General features: G+C 41.5%; 1 protein-coding gene across 1 annotated transcript in view; it reads left to right on the plus strand.

Moving 5' to 3' along the window:
- MAML2 (mastermind like transcriptional coactivator 2) overlaps positions 1-17,967 on the plus strand; it is a gene marked incomplete at its 5' end in the record, with an annotated part of 367,290 nt that overhangs the window by 201,093 nt on the left and 148,230 nt on the right. The window lies entirely within an intron of this gene.

Raw genomic sequence — 17,967 nt, forward strand, 5'->3', positions numbered from 1 at the left:
TTATACTTAGGCATAGCTTGGACTTCCTCAAATGATATGTCTACTTGTAACTCCTTCCTACTCTGGGTCTACTTGTCAAATAGAAAAATGATTCCTAGCTGTGTTTACATTATCACAGTAGCAAATTCACTGGCACCTTAGCGAAGGACTACTTGGTTCCATGTTGGATCCTCACCTAATGGGTTAGTTACCCAAGTTTAGTGCAATAGTAATGCAGTTCAACAAACAGCTACCAAGTACCTACTGTGTCCTGGGCCCTTAGTTAGATTCAGGGGGTCCACAGTTTGTTTTTGTTAAAATATAAGCTGTTTGTTGTTGTTAAAATGATCTGGTCTGATGTCTAAATAGCAATACAAGGCATCTGCTTTACACAGTCCATGCCTGACACCAGGGACTTCTGAGATCAGATGTGCATGGTGGGGATTAATTTGGCCAAGAGACCAGAGGCAGGTGATTCTCCAATGTTCTATGGCCAAGGAAGGCCAGGAAAACACTGTCCTCGTGGTTGAACATGCAAGTGTTAGGATCAGGGAGATTTTGGTTATAAGACATGCATCCTTCATTTCTTCTTTCCCAAACCCCAGCCCTGGACATCATGGAAAGAGTCACAGTGTTAAAGGGTGGGTGCTCTGATTCGGAGATGCATGTCAGGAATTAAGAGCAGTGACCTGGAAGAATCACTCCTCCAGATGTAGAAAGAACATGCCCATTCTCATTTAGGAAATAAAGCTATATACATTGTAAGAAACGTGGACTTTACTAAGTAAGTATTCACTAACTCCAGTACAAACATACCATAAAATCATTACTACCATTCAAAAAAATATTAAAAACCTGGGCTAGAATCTCACTTCTGCCACCTACCAGCTGAGTGAACTTGAGAACATTACTTAACATCGCTATGTATCCGTTTCCTCCTCTGTAAAGGTGTAGTTATAATATGATCTGATAGGCCGGATGTAAGGATGAAATGAGATAACGTATATGAATTTTTGGTGCGATATCTGGTACTGGGTTAAGTAAGTTTCAGTAAATGCCAGCAGTTGTTGTTATTCCTCCTTCTGTTATCACTGGGAACCAGATAGGCTGCAGAAGTTGTGGATCCAATGTCCTGCGCATGCCTGAAACTCAACTTTTAGAAGAAATCCTTGCTATTTAGTCTAATACCTGATATAGTGGCAAATGAGGAGGTAACAATCAGTGGTATTTACGACTTTCCATGGTAACCATTTCTGTTTATCCCTCTTTGCTGGAGGAAAGAAATAAAGGCAGTATTGCCTGATTTTGTTGGAACATGCCATTCGCTTTTTACCACAATGTGGTTAAGAATTGGGAATATCATTATAAAATTTCTATGTATCAAGTAGTTGGAAATGTCAAATGGAATTTGGAGGAAAGAAGGATAGATCAATTTATATATAGTAAAACTTTGTTGGCTCATTTTTATTTCAATATAATATATGGACAAGAGTTTGGCTGTTTTTAAGTATATAAGCATGATACTCTATGCAAATAAATAATTCTAGCACCTTAAAGTACTAGGAACTTTTAAGATAGTAGGGGATAAAAATAATAAACAAAGTATTTCTAGTTTGTAATGGGAACTATAGAGGAAATAAGTGGGGCTCTGTGTCCTGCCACTTACTAGCTTTATGATCTTGAGTCACAGATCCATAGAATAATAGAATTTCAAGGCATCTTTGAGATCATTACAAAGGCTTTATGAACTGTAAACACTAAACAAATACAAAGAATAATTGTCAGCAATATCTAATTATAAACCATTGTTATTTGATAAGATAAGCAGCTTTCATGACTTCTATTAAACTTCATATTCCTCATTTGAAATGTACAATATGTTCCTTAAAAACATAAAACTAATTTCATTTTATACACTATATTTTCATCTTTTCACTATTTAAACTGGTTTTCTACCAAGTGGACTGACCTGGAGAAGGCTGAATGTTCACATAAGTCTTCCATAGGGAAAAGAATCGAGGTATGTAATGATTACATGGGCTACTTCTCAGATGCATGGGAACAAGCAAATGATTCAGAAATAACAGACCTAGGTGGCTGTGAAACTTTAAAATCAATAGGAAAATAATAATGGCAAATAATAAAAATAAGGAAATGTGACAAATATTTTACTTTTCAAGTATAATAAGCTACTTTTTGGCATTCAACAAATATTGAAATCAGAATATAGACCTCTGGAAAACTGAAACATTTACTTCGTATTAATAGAACCATTCCTTGTAATGATTCTCTTGTAATTTTTTCATATGCTCAGTATTGAAATTAAAAGTGTTTTCATTTGATAGAAAACATTCCATTAGCATCATTAATGAATAGTCAGCATGACTCTTTTTCATTTGAAATTCTGAGTGTAATCTGAGAGCTTAATTAATGTCTGTGAAATGCTGTAAGTACCATGGATGAAAGTTGGCAAGAAATATCTGTATCCCAGAGAGTGCAGTTGATGTTGTTTCGTCTTATGTGTCCTATATCTCACATACCTCCTAGCAAAGTGCCCTTCATGCAGAAGGCACTCACTATATATTATTGAGTGATATTTCATTATAGTAATACTTAAGTGGTCATATTTCAATTTTCACTCTAGTATTTCTTCCACAAGAGTCCCACTATAGCAACATCTTAAGTGTGATCATCATGTTCTGGATTTAATGTAAACATTATCAGGCTTTCAGAAATAGCTCACACTACCAAACACAGAGGAGCCTAATGAATAAACCCAAATACCCATTACAATGAGAACTGTAACATATAGCAGGCTAGACACCCAAATGCACTGATGAATTCATCCTTTCCTACCTGTAAGGGAGACAAATGACAACATAAGTTGCATGTTAGGTACACAGGCTCAGAGCCATGGTATTTGGAGGAACAATGACATGGATGTTGTCAGAAAGCTAACTTATGTTTGCAGAATAGCTGATATCACTATCTATGGATAATACTGAGACAAAATAACATATTCCTATTCTTTGAGTTTCCCTTTTTTTGGTGTTGTCATGCTGACTATTCATTATCATTCACATATGGTTTCTTCAAAGTGGATAAAATCAAGTTATTATGCTATAGCTTTATAAGTACAAAAATAACTATACTCTCTGCTTAAATGTGATCTCTGAGATTGAAATGTGCCTAATTCTGAAGCAGACTCACTAGAGCATAGTCCCTGGCAAACTTGCTTATTTGCCTCTGAAACCACAGCACCTTGCAGAAGTCCTGTCACATTATAAGTCCTCATATAAATATTTGTAGAATAAATGAATAAATAAGTTACTATTGCAAATGCCTGACCTCAGTCGGTATATTACTTGTTTTTTCTCAGTTTCTGCTCAAAGGCTAACTTTTTGGAGATCCTTTTCTATAAGTGATATGGGCAAGAACAAAATATGTATATGTGTACACCATTAATTATGTACTTATATTTTATCGCCAGACATGTGCTCCTTGCCTACCAGGAAACTTTAACCTTAAAGTGTACAATCCGCCGAAACCGGTTTGGCTCAGTGGATAGAGCATCGGCCTGCGGACTGAAAGGTCCCAGGTTCGATTCCGGTCAAGGGCACGTACCTTGGTTGTGGGCACATCCCCAGTAGGAGGTGTGCAGGAGGCAGCTGATCGATGTTTCTCTCTCATCGATGTTTCTAGCTCTCTATCCCTCTCCTCTCTCTTCCTCTCTGTAAAAAATTAATAAAATATATATTTTTTAAAAAAGTGTACAATCCATCAGTTTTTAGTATAGTTTTTAATTATGCAATCACCACCACTATCTAATTCCAGAACATTTTTATTACCCTATAAAGAAACCCCATGCCCATTAAGAAGTCACTCCCCATTGCCCCCATTCTCTGAATTCCTGAAACCACTAATCTATTTTTTGTGTCTATTCATTTGCCTATTCTGGACATTTCATGTAATGGAATCATAAGTATGTAGTCTACCTTGGAGAATGTTTCATGTGCACTTGAGAAAAATACGTGTTCTGCTGTGTTGCATGGCATATTCTATATATCAGTTAGGGTTACTTAGTTTCTAGTGATGTTCAAGGCTTCTGTTCTCTTGTTGAAGTAGGCATTCAGTCCATTATTGAAAGTGGGGTGTGGAAGTCTCAGATTATTATTGCTTAGTTGTCTTTTTCTCCATTCTTTCAAGTATTTTATGTATTTTGAGGATATTTATTGGTGCACCCCCACTTCTCTTTCAGGTAATTGTCAGCAACATAGCAGTAAATATCAACACAAAGCAGATTATTATTGTAGATCACTCAAGGGAGAACAAAGGGTAAAATATTTAACTGTAGCAGTGTTTGACCATATTCTGCACAGTGAGAAAACCTGAAGTCATTTTCAAGTTCCACCATTTCTTCTTTTCAGTCGGGTCAAGTTGCTAAATGTCCTAAATCTCTGTTTTTCGGCTAATGAAAAGAAAATAGGATTCTACCGAGTCTCCTATCTACCTACCCCAGGACTTATGTAAGGATCAAATGAGATGAGGCATGTGAAAACACTTCACAAACATTTGGTTAAAGTGTAAAATGTTTGCACCTGACTATAAAGCAAGTCATGTTCCTGGGCTGAAGAAACTCCAAGGAGGCTAGCTGCTAGGGAGAAGAAGCTGGGCATTGCTACATGATATCATTACCCAGCACCCACAGAGATCGTTTCTGGGCTGGGCTGTTGGCCGCATTTTGCGCCATGGGGTCTTGGCAGCCTTGGCTGTGATTTGGTGGGATGTTGCTCCAAGGTGGTGGCAGGGCCTGTGTCCCACTTTGGGGAAGCCAAGTGTTGGTTTGTCGGGGCCAGGTCTGTGGTGCCGTTTATTTTTAAATGGCCAGTGCATGTCATGGCACTCCTGCATTGAGCGTCTGCTCCCTGGTGGTCAGTGCATGTGATAGCTACCGGTCAGATGGACACTTAGCCTTTTATATAGAGAGATATTTCTGTTAAGAATTTGAGTTTTTTTCTTTTTCTCCTAATTAAAGAGACTGTTTCATCTTTGTAGCACCAAAATGCCTAGTATGGTAGGAATTAAATAACATATCTAACCTCAAAAAAAGATAGCCTTGTTTTGGTTGATCCTAGATGACTGTTGTAAAATAATGGGTAGTATATTTTTAAGAAGTGTGTTTAGTTCCATGTGTATTATTTTTAAAGGAAAACTTTAGTAATTTAAAAAGACTCAAGTCAGAAGAAACAGTTTGAATAGGTAGACTCTTTCCCTCCTTTTAGTTAAGGCAAAGAATAAAGGACTATTTTTAGGGAATTGAGAAGATTTCTATATAGTTAAAGGATCTTGATTTTTTTTCCTTGTAGAGAAATCTCAAGCCTTGAATATAGAGATGGCAGCTGTTCTAACTACACAAAATTATTCTTAAATGCAACGAACATCCAAGTTCTAGATCTTACTTTATCTTCCATGTCCCTGGGTCAGATTCCTTCTCCAAGACGAAAACAGCAAACCATGGTTCTTATCATGGTTTGGCAAACTTAGAGCATTTTGGAGTCTCCTTACTTTTCTGGTTCAAATTTTGTGCCAACTGGAAGATTGTGATGAGGCATGAATTAGAGTAAGCTGCTGAGTAAGAGAAGAGAAAAAAAAGTGTTGTACACCCTTCTTGGGTTTCTGAGCTATGCTATGATCACTTGGAAGTCTACTTGAAAGAACATTCTGTGGGTCAGTGATGTAGGTGGATCCTGTGGTTGAGCCTTCTGCACAAGAACCCCTCCATGGGAGAAGTGGCAGTCAACCACCTCTTATTTGGAGTCCAATTGCCACACACACACAGTCAATGCTGAGAACATGACCTTCAAATCGGGTGATAAAGCTGAAATTTTTCACAAGGTTCTACAGTCATAGGAAATTTTATCTGCCCATTATTTTCCTTACTGATGCTCTTGGGATCATTACAAGCTATCTGGGATCATATGAACTTGAGATAATCATTTTGTACTCCTCCGCTACAAGAAGGTAACTTTTCCATTACACCTAGTAGTTCTTAGCCTTGGCTAAGTATTACAACCATCTAGAAAGCAGTAAACATTGCTAATAGCTGGGTTCCAAACCCCAGAGATCTTGATTTAGTTTGCCTGGACTGTAACACAGGTGTTAGGATTTTCCAAAGTTTCCCCAGATTAATATACAACCAAGGATGAGAAGTAATAATGTATTTCTCAAAGATGTAATAATGTAGAATAGTAGTTCTAAAAGTATGTGCTAGAAGTACCAGCATCACCTGAAACTTGTTCGAAAAGCGAATTCTGAGGCCCCATCCCAGACATACTGAGTCTGGGAGATGGGGCCCAGCCCTCTGTGTTTAAAAAGCCTGACAAGTGATTTTTGTTGTACTCTAAAGTTTGAAAGCCACTGGTCTAGAATGGAAAGACCTCTCCTTACCCATTTTAGAATGTTCTTTGAAAAAGATAAGTGGGAATTTAATCAATTCAGTGTGTGTGTGTGAGGGGGTCCATTTTACAAGCTGATATAAAGTAATATAAATCCCTAATTTTAACATAGAGGTTGGCCTATTACACCATTTTCCCAAACATGATGATTGATAACTTGTGAATTAAATACTATCTGGTGTATTTGTACCATGTAGATGGTTAATCTGGATTTTGTATAGCACATCACACACACACACACACACACACACACACACACACACACACAGCCTAAAAATCAGACTATAATGTACAGCGTTAGCCTGGGCCATACTAGAAGGAGGTTCCATGTTTTACTAGTAAATAAAAAGCAATTTTGTACTTCATACCTGGTCTCTCTGCTTTTAGTCAGTGTGACATGTCAGTGGAATTCTGGTTTGTCTTGAGCTGAGTGATCATTGATTTGTTCTTCATTCATTGTTACAGAGTAAAGATCAATCAAATGTTATTTTGCCCTAGGATGAAGACACTTCATGACCTCCACAGTTGAATTGTTTACTTGTGTATTATTTGTCCTCTGGTTAGATGCTAGATGCAATTGTAAATTGAAGGCACAATTTTACAAAAGGCATTGGAGAGTCCTGGGAGCACTAGGCCCTGTGGGCCTGACAAATGGGAGCTGTATATCATCTAGTGTCAGCAAACTCTGGCACCTATGTGAGTGGGACAGGTTATATGTGTGTCAAGCAAGAAGATGGTATGGCAGCACTTTAGGGTTAGTGTACAGGATGATTCCAGGAAACAAATGATGAAGCAAACTAGGGCCTTGCCACTCAGAATATGGTCTGTTGACCACCAGAACTGATGTCACCAGGGAGCTCTTTAGAAAAACACAGAATCTCATTCCCCACCCCATACCTGCTGAATCAGTATGCAGGTTAACAAGATCTCCAGGTGACTTAATGCATATTAATGCTTGAGAAGCTCTGAGTTAAAGATTATTTCATGTTCATAATGTCTATCTTCTTCTTTTTTGGTCTCCTGGAGTAGAACGTGCTACTTATAAAGCAAGCAGCCTGCACTACTCTCCTTCCGATGTTTCCAGTGGAAACAATAGGGTCACAAGGATGGGAAGTCAGCAGGAATAGTTGACCAAGAAAGGAAGTTTAGGTTGAACAAAGGTTTGGTTCATTTTTATAGCCCCTAGAGGAAGAACAATACTGTACAGAAGCTGTTAATGATGGGCTGGATTTGGAGGTAGTAATCTGTGCCAAAATCCAAATGTGTTTTCACTCGAAACTTCCCTCCAGATGTCCAGTTATATGGCAGAATTTCCAGCTGGTAAGAACCCCACAGAAATGGCTGGTCACTAAAATATATTTATGTATAAAATACATCCATATTAACATTATTTAAAATTCTTGCGTGCTTTCAATAATTTCATTGACTTCTATTAGGCAGCAAATTATTTGGTGCTGATTGAAAATGTCTAGTTGACCTTGATGGAGAGATTTTAGCAGAGATTGTGCTCTGTTTAACAGCTCACACAGGTAACTATGGCAACTCTCTATTTCAGTTATGAACATGTCATACAAACCCTAAGTGAAACCAGCTTCAGCTTATCAGTCCTTTTTAATAAGTAATCCAATAATAGTGGACCATTCAATCCAGAGAGAAGGCTTTCTCTTAACTGAGCAATAATTGAAATGGCACCAAGCTGGGAGAGCTACAGTCTTAACATATTGGCCAGCCCATTAGCATGATTTCCCTAAATGTTGTTCAACAAATCACCACCCACTTTCAACAGATGAAGAGAAACCACATAGAACTGCTCAGGTGGTTTTGCTCACACAGACTCTGTTCCTGTCAGGCTGAACTTTACAGAAGGTTCCAAGAAACAATGGCTGTGATTTCCCTAATTTGAAGGTGGAAACACTGAGTCAGCAAGAGATGAGGAGACTGTGCCTGAAATAACTGTATTGACCAGGCTGCTCCAGCCTTTTTCTCTTCTCCACCATTGCTTCCCCACATCCTTACTCACATCTGTCATCAAGCTTAGATGACTACTCAGAAATAATCCTTGGCTCCCCACTGCCCACATTACAATATCCACATGGCATTAACATATGGTCTGCCCTCTGCCTACCTCATCTCATGGTATAGGGACCACACCCCCCATAATCAAGTTTCATTGATCTTCAAATATGCCCAGCACTTTTATTCCTCTTTGACTTTGCTTGTGCCCATTCTTCATCCTGAGATGCTCTTAATTACTTAGTCTCCTACATTGAAATCCTTCCTGTTCAGCTCAAATGAGCTCTCTTCTGGGAAGTTCTTCTTAATCACCTTAATTGGAAGCAGGTGCTTCCCCTGTGTTCCAGGAACTTTTTTGCCTCTATTTTAGCATTGACTCTGAGTTGACTCCTGTTGCAGTGAGATGCTAAGCCTCCTCAGGGTAGGGACCATGTCTGTTTGTGTTGTTCACAGCCACATCCCCATGGCCTAGCACAGTACCCAGTACATGAGAAGTGCTCAATCAGTATTTGTTAAGTGAATGAATATGTAAATTAGGTTTATGTTGTTTCCAGTCAATCTGAAAGGAATGTTTTCCTCTCCACTTTCAAAGTGTTTCCCAGTCTCCAGGGTCCAACTCAAGCACAATATACTGCCGGAACCCTTCTCTAATTTCTAATATCTAAAATTATTGCCCTACCCAGTTTGGCTCAGTGGATAGAGCGTCAGCCTGTGGACCAAAGGGTCCTGGCTTCGATTCTGGTCAAGGGCATATACCTGGGTTGCGGGCTCAATCCCCAGTGGGGGACATGCAGGAGGCAGGCAATCAGTGATCCTCTCTCATAATTGATGTTTCTATCTTTCTCTCACTCTCCCTTCTTCTCTGAAATCAATAAAAATATTTTTAAAAAAGAAAAGAAAAAAATAAAATAAAATTACATCTGCCCCATCCGCCAAACCCTGATACAGTATTTGCTTTCTCTACTATCCCTTTTGCTGCTGTCATTTTCTCTCACCAAAGTTTACCTTTCTGTTTCCATACAGCTTATTTTTCAACTAGACTCTAAGTTCCTGGTGACTCAGGATGATGTCCTAGATACCTCAGACCTCCCAGCATAACACCTTGTATATCATAGATGCTTCCTCGATAGTTAATGCTCACCAGTCAGCATATTAGCAAAAGTATTACTATCAGAAGGAAGGCTTTTCCCTGATGCTCCATGAAACACTCTATCTAAAAGTCTGACTTCCTTCTCTGCATGTGATTTAGAAGTCTCTGTAGGCCAGAGACCATGTGGCCTCTTTCCCACTCCAGTGCTGCCACCAGTGCAGTTACAACTAGAACCTGTGCCCTTTGATTCCCAGCAGCAAAGCACTCTTTAAAGAATAGTTTGATCCTTATTTTCTTCTTCAGCCTCATGGCCAGACTCACATCATTGTTTGGCCTAACGTGGTACAGAAACAGACCTTCTGGAGTATGACAAGGAAGGGGAAGAAGAGATGATTAAGGGCCTCATTTTATGCTTCTCCCACTGAAGAACCTTTACTCATTGCCTTTCACTTCACCATTAGTAACATGTCAAGGGCTGCTAGGGGTCATAAATAACACAAACAGCTCACGATGCAGAGAACAGGCAGATAATACTGAGTCATTTAGAAATTTCATAATGTGTTCCAGCCCAGCACACACAGGGTGGAATCTGCCTTTCACCTCCCCATCTGTACCCCAGACCCTGGAGCGACTAGGTACACAGATGTGAGGGCCTTCCTTCCCCCGCTTCCCCCCGCCAATGATTTTTAGAGAGAGTGGAAGAGAAGGAGGGAGGGAGAGTGAGAGAGAAAGAAACATAGATGTGAGAGAGACATTGACTGGTTGCCTCCCTTACATGCCTCAACTGGGCCAGGATCGAACGTGCAACCCAGGTACATGCCCCTGACTGGGAATCAAACCCATGACTCTTTGGTGTACAGGCCAATGTTCAAACCACTAAGTAACACTAACCAGGGCAGTGAGGGCCTTTATTTGTAAAATGGGTGTTGGTCCAGTTAGAATCAGAACCTGCCTCCATCCTCAGCCTCCTGTTGTCCTGTTAGAGGTGAAGTATTTTTTCACCATCTCTGTGCAGTGTGGCTCAGGGACCTCACAGTCTAAAGGTCACCCTGTACAAGGCAAAGCTTCTGCTTGAAGAACCATAAACAGCTTCAAGGACCATCTCACCTAAAATCACCCATTCTTTCCTCTTAAATAAGACAGGCTCTATCTCTTCTCTCTATTTGCTTCCTTGCCTATCCTCTCCCATAAGAATCTGTGTAAATAATGAACTTTTCAGGTCATTCAAGGGAAACTCATTAACCCCCTTAGGAAAAGCCAGCAATGCCATTTCTTCCTAAGTGGTGGCTTAATGGCTACAAGCAGATAATGTTTTATCAAGAGGCAATAATGAAATGGGGCTCATGTGATATATAATAAAGGGCCCAAATTAGGAGCTAAGTGACAATCAATGTGGCCATCACCCATCTTCACCAATGGGTTACATAAGAAACAAAGAAGCAAAAGAAGTCCAGGACAGACTATCTTGAAAAAGATACATCTGAGCTTAATATACAAGTAGCTTCTTACAGCAAACCATGGAAGGTTTAGCATTTGTTTTCTGGTTCCACATTTACTTCTCTAAGTATTTCTGTGATCTGTGACCCTCCTTTTTTCCCACTCATATCCCTTCCTAAATATATGTATGTTCTATCTCTCTATAGATAGATAGATAGATAGATAGATAGATAGATAGATAGATATAGATATAGTATATATCTATCTATTTATCTATCTATCTATATAAATCCTATCTAATAAAAGAGTAATATGCAAATTAACCATCACTCCACAACAAAAATGGTGGTGCCCATAGCCACAAAATGGCGGTACCCAGTCTTCTCAGCCCCGCTGGAGTCCCCCAATCTCAGGGAGGGCTGCCGCTGAGAGCCAGCAGAGTAAGCGGCCTGGCGGAATGCTGCCCAGAGGCCCTCCTGACCCTTTATAAAAAAACAAAAACAAATTCACTTGCCACAGAGTGATCCCACACACACAAACCTGCAGCCCCTCCCAGCCGCAGCAGCCTGGGGTCTCAACCACTGAGTCACACCAGCCAGGCAGATATGGAGGAATCTTAAATGTTTCTTTTTTAAAAAATGTATTTTATTGATTTTTTATATAGAGGAAGGGAAAAGGATAGAGAGCTAGAAACATCTATGAGAGAAAAACATCAATCAGCTGCCTCCTGCACACTTCCCACTGGGTATGTGCCCCCAACCAAGGTACATGCCCTTGAATGGAATCGAACCTGGGACCCTTGAGCCTGCAGGCCGACACTCCATCCACTGAGCCAAACCAGTTAGGGCTGTCCAATATGTTAAAGAAAAAACCCTATCTAATAAAGAGGGAATATGCAGGGGAGGGCATTTGGGAGTGACCGGGCTGTCAGGGGAGGGCAGTTGGGGATGATTGGGTCAGCAGGGGAGCAGTTAGGCGTCGATCAGGCTGGCAGGGAAGTGGTTAGGGGGTGATCAGGCTGGCAGGCAGAAGCAGTTAGGGCAATCAGGCAGGCAGGCCAGCAGTTGGCAGCCAGCAGTCCCAGATTGTGAAAGGGATGTCTGACTGCCCTGGTTAGTGTTACTTAGTGGTTTGAACATTGGCCTGCACACCAAAGAGTCATGAGTTTGATTCCCAGTCAGGGGCATGTACCTGGGTTGCAGGTTCAATCTAAACAGGCAGTTGGATATCCCCCGAGGGGTCCCAGATTGGAGAGGGTGCAAGTTGGGCTGAGGGACACCCCCGCCCTCCGTGCATGAATTTCCTGCACCAGGCCTCTAGTGTATATATATGTATGTATATATATACTAGAGGCCTGATGCATGAAATTCATCCAAGAGTAGGCCTTCCTTCCCCTGGCTGCTGGCACCAGCTTCCCTCTGGCACCCAGGACTTGAGTTTCCCTCATGGCCCTGGCTTCATCCAGAAGAACATCTGGTCTAATTAGCATATTACGCTTTATATATATATACACACACACACACACACTGAGTGGCCAGATTATTATGATCTCTGAATGCATAATAATCTGGCCACTAAGTTTATATCCTATATAATCTTATATAATAAAAGGCTAATATGCAAATTGTTCCCTCAACCAGGAGTTTGACCAGCAGGCAGGCCGGCCAACTGCCCATGTCCTCTTCCCCTGGCGAGGCTGGCCGGACCCCACCCATGCACGAATTTATTCATTCTAATATATATATATATATATATATATATATATATGTATATATACACACACTCACACACACCCACACACACACACACACACACACACACACACACACTAGTGGCCTGGTGCACGAAATTCGTGCACATTAAAAGGGGATTAATTAGAGGAAATAATTTAATATTGCTATTTGCCCTTTCTGTATAATAAAAGTGACAGAGATAAAAGAAAATTAGTAAAATGTATATGAAAACCTTCCTCCTGTCAGAGTCTGGGGCACACCATGGGACCCAGAGTCAAGTCCCCACCTACCCACATGCACCTCAAAATCGCATGAGACCCAGACCCGGCCGGCTCCCTCCCCCATTGGGCTAGATCCAGACCTGGCCAGTCCCACCCTTGTCAAGCCCTGCTAGGCAGGGGACATAGCCTCAGGTCCCCTGGCCCAGTGCCAGGACAGGGGGAGTGGCCTGAGATCCCCCAGCCCAGACCAAGGGCAGGGGGTGTGCCTTGAGGTCCCCTGTCAAGCCCCGCTGGATGGGGGGCATGGCCTGAGGTCCCCTATCAAGCCCCGCCAGTCAGGGGGCATGGCCTCAGGTCCCCTGGCCTGGTGCCGGGGTGGGGGCGTGGCCTGAGGTCCCCCAGCCTGATGCCAGGGTGAAGGGTGCGGCCTAAGGTCCCCTGTCAAGCCCTGCCGGGTGAGGGGCACAGCCTGAGGTACCCTGTCAAGCCCCATGGGGGTGGGGGAGGGCATAGCCTCAGGTCCCTGCTGATTGCTCATTAAGGCTCCTTATGGGAACTTGGCCTCAGCTGTGGGTGCAGCCATCTTTGTGATGGAGTGATGGTCAATTAGCATATTCCCTCTTTATTAGATAGGATACACACACACACATACACACACACACGCATGCACACACACTGAGTGGCCAGATTATTATGTGTTCATGCATTCAGAGATCATAATAATCTGGCCACTCAGTATATATATATATATATATATATATATATATATATATATATACACACATATATATATATATATATCAAGTGTACCGGTTAATAATGCGGATTTTGTAATCAAAGAAACAAAGAAACACAGTAATTTCAAGAGAAACATCAAAAGTGCTTTATTCAAAGTAATGTCCATCGCTAGCTACACATTTCCCCATCTTTCAGGTAATTTTGGATATCGTCCCAATAGAACTTTTCTTGTTTTGAGGCAAACCATTCAGAGACCCAATTTTCCACTTCTTTGTACGTTTTGAAATGCTGCTCAGAAAGTGCCTGTGCCATCAATCAGAACAAGTGGTAATCTGAAGGAGCAAGGTCTGGTGAATACGGTGGGTGGGTTAATACTTCCAGGCAAGATCTTATAACGTGTCTTTAACTGGTTTTGAAGTGTGTGATGGTGCGTCATCATGAAGCAAAATTACTTTGCCATGTCTTCTGGAACATTCTGGTGGTTCCACGATCAAAGCCTGGTTCAAATTGATTATTTGTTGTTGGTAGCGATCAGTATTAATGGTTTCACCTGGTTTTAGAAGCTCATAATACACCACACTTTCCTGATCCCATCAAACGCAGAGCATTGTCTTCTTTCCGAAGTGATTTGGCCTTGCAGTCGATGTTGATGGTTGACCTGGATCAACCCATGATTTTGTGCATTTGGGATTCTCAAAATAAATCCACTTTTCATCGCCAGTCACAATTCAATGCAAAAAAGACTTTCTTTCGTGCCATTGAAGCAACATTTTACTGATGACTTTTCGGTTTTCCATTTGTTTTTCATTCAGTTGATGTGGCACCCATTTTCCTTCCTTTAAAATATTTCCCATTGCTCGGAAATGATCGGAAATTGTTTGCTGAGCAACGTTTAATCTTTCTGGAAGTTCTTTTTGAGTTTGATACGCATCTTTATCCAATAATGCTTGTAATTGCTGGTCTTCAAACTTTAAGGTTGACCTGGACGTTGTCTTTCACATCGAAATCATCACTTTTAGAGCGTTTAAACCAGCGTGCACAAGTATCTTGAGATGGAGCATGTTCACCATAAGCTTCCTGAAGTATACAATAACTTTCAGCAGCACTTTTCTTCAAAATAATGAATTACAACTTCACGCAAATGCTCTTTCTTTGGCACAAAATTCGACATTTTTAAGTGTAAAAATATCTATTATGTTAACACCTTCAGAAAAATTGGCATATGAAGTTTTGAAGCTTGTTGTCAATACAACAAAATAGCATACATATCAAATCGCATATATATCAACATATGTGTAACTCCATCTATTGAAAAAAAAATCCACATTATTAACCAGTACCCATCTCTCACACACACACACTTGTTTAGCTTGAAATAGACAAAATCATAGTGATGATGATAAGACCTGGTATGTATAGAATTTTATCCTTTTAAGTGTGCTTTCCCATGGATTATCTCAGTAAATCTTTAAAACAACCATTTACCAGTAAGTTAGATAAGGTGAGTGTTGTGATGGACACTTTACAGATGAGGAAACTGGGGTTGATTAGCTGAAAGAAAACAATAAAGGCAGGACTAAGCCTCTCTTTCCATTCTCCTTCTCAGGTGGTTCTCCTTCCACACCCTTCCACACCACTGAGCATACGCATCACACTTACTGTCTTACACACCGCTCTTGCCAACCTCGCTGCAAGTACTCAGGGGCAGGGACAGGTCTTATTCATGCCTGCCTTCCGGTTCCTAGCATAGCACCTAACTCAGAAGGATGCTGTGTGTGGAAGGGAGGGAGGGAGAAGAACTGCTCTCTGGAGCACTGGCAGGAGCAGAACCTCTAATAGATGGGGAGGGAGTCAGTGGCCCACCGAATTAGGATAGTCATTTCTCAGTCCCGTTGACCCCGGAAGCTACTCTTAATTTCTGCCTGTGAAGCCTGTCATTTTTCCTCCCTTCCCCATCTTTGCACACTGTTTTCAGCTGAAATAGTTCCCTAGCATATTTGGGGACACTGCATGCAACCACAAAACCAGATGCATGTGGACGATTAAACATGTCTGGGGCAAATTGTCAGTTGCCAGCCTCTTCATTCAACTAGTGTTATTGAGCTTCTACTCGGTGCCAGATAGTACTGGGGCACGGCAAACAACCACACATGCTCCCTGACCAGGACTCAGCCACGTATGGAGACGGGCAAATGTGTGATGACCAGGAAAAAATTAAACTTTAAATGTCGTTCAGGCACACCTTGCTCAGGTAAATTCTAATGACACCTTTTGGAAATTTGGTGGTTCTTGCCTTCAGGGGGCTGGTTAGGAGCTAGCATGGTGGGCAGGAGATCAAGAGAGGGACTGCTTCGAACAGTGCAGGCGGTGATAGAACATGAGAGAGACTGAAGTGGACATCTCACCATCTTGGACCTCAACTCTTCCTTGATTGTCCTTCCCACAAATGTATCTAAGAGTAGAAGCCTAGACCCTGGCACTGAATGGCTTTAAAGAGACGGATTCAGCCAGCCCATGGGTCAGCTCGGGTCCCTGAAATGGAATGACATCATTCAGAGATTCTTGCTCATCACATCCATCAAACAAGTGGGCATCAGACCTGCTGTTCCAGCACCAACACCATAAAGGGCCTTCACTCTGCATAATGCAGGTTTGCAGCTTAGGTTTCCTCTGCCCTGGCCATGATTATGGCTCACATTTCACTTACATGGGGCTTTCTGAGTGCAAGCCTGGGCACGTAGAATGGGATAATTGATCTTTTCCCTCCTGGCTGGAACCTGTGGCTGCATTCCCTCTAAACCGCACAGAATCCTGATTTGCTGCCTTGGGTTTTACAGGGTCCTCTGTGCAAAATAAAGCCTACAGGTGTGAAGGTTTACTGCAGCTGTGGAGATAGAATTTCTTATGACAGAATGGCTTATATTTTTTCTGGGGGAAAAAAAATCTCATATACATACACACACCAGCCTGAAACATTGGCCTTCATCCTACCTCCATTTCTTATGCAATTTTCTCCTCTGTCTGCTTTCTTTTCCTCCCTTCCTGGCTACTACCACGGACCCATATACAATAGGACACACTTAAGTAGACTTAAGGACTTTCTGCAACATGGGGGAAGGCAGAAGAGTTTTTAACAGCTTCCTACAGGAAAAATGAAAGGTTTTATATCCCTTTGGTAAGGAATCAAGCCTTCGAAATTCAGAGAGATTATCTGCAAGTCAGGAGGCCAAGTGCAGCTGTATCTACATGTCCAGAGAAATGCCTGGTTCATCTGTGCTGTAGCCCCAGGGCAGCCCTGCCAGGTCAGTTACCAGGGCAATTAAAATCATTGCAGACAGGAACATGGAATGGGCCTCTTGTTTTCCACCTCTTCCTTTGCTGTCTTCTCTCCTCTTTCTTTATGTCCCAGAAACAATGCTTTGCTGTGCTGATGTGAAGGACGCCAGGACGCTGACCCGTGAATCACAGCAATGACATGTTAATACTGGATGAGTTCATTATGATTAACAGAGAACAGTTTGAGAAGCTGAAATTTAGAATTTGAAGTAAGGTGAAAAATCATACGATGCTTGTCTAAAACATGTTTATTGAGGGTTTATGCATACTGCACCAAAGAACATGTCTGTTAAACGCTTTTTGCCACCAGCTAATAATGCACATGAAACAAATCCAAGTCTTTCCTTCCTGGTAACAAGAAATTGCATCCACATGTGTTAATGGCCTCCTTCATAGCAGGCAATTCAGTTCATAAGTGAACAGTATTGGCTGTCTCCTCCATATCAATGCAAACACTGAGGCTCTCTTTCCATTTCTCAGTGAAGTAGTTCTCTCCTGATCTGGGAGCCTCCTGGGAGGCCAGGCTGTCCCAGACCTAAGAGAGGGTTTGGACTCTGCAGGCTGGTGTAGAGAAGTGGGGGCTCTCTTGTGTCCACTTTGAAATAGATAGCTTCAGAAGCATTTCTTGCTCTCTCTCCTTCCAGAAACGGTTCTGAGATCTGGGTTAGCATCCAAATTATCCTTCACTCCCTCCTGACTCGGGCCTCTTCAGATGACTACTTATTCATTAGTAATGGATCTGGCTCCCTGCCTAGAGGACTTCTGTTTGCACCATTGTCCCATTTGGTAGATAAAGAATCACAGCGCTTGCCCTAGAATTACTGAGGAAAGCGCGACACTATTCCTTGATCAATTTGGAAGAAAGAACTGAGTGAAAATGGTGATCTTTGTAATTTGTTTAACTTCATTCTTTAGTTTCTCCTTTAGTCTCTGAGGATCCCCATCCTCCAGGTCAGTGGTCTCCA

Source organism: Plecotus auritus, assembly GCF_963455305.1.
Source record: "Plecotus auritus genome assembly, chromosome: 9".
NCBI classification, from domain to species: Eukaryota; Metazoa; Chordata; class Mammalia; order Chiroptera; family Vespertilionidae; genus Plecotus; species Plecotus auritus.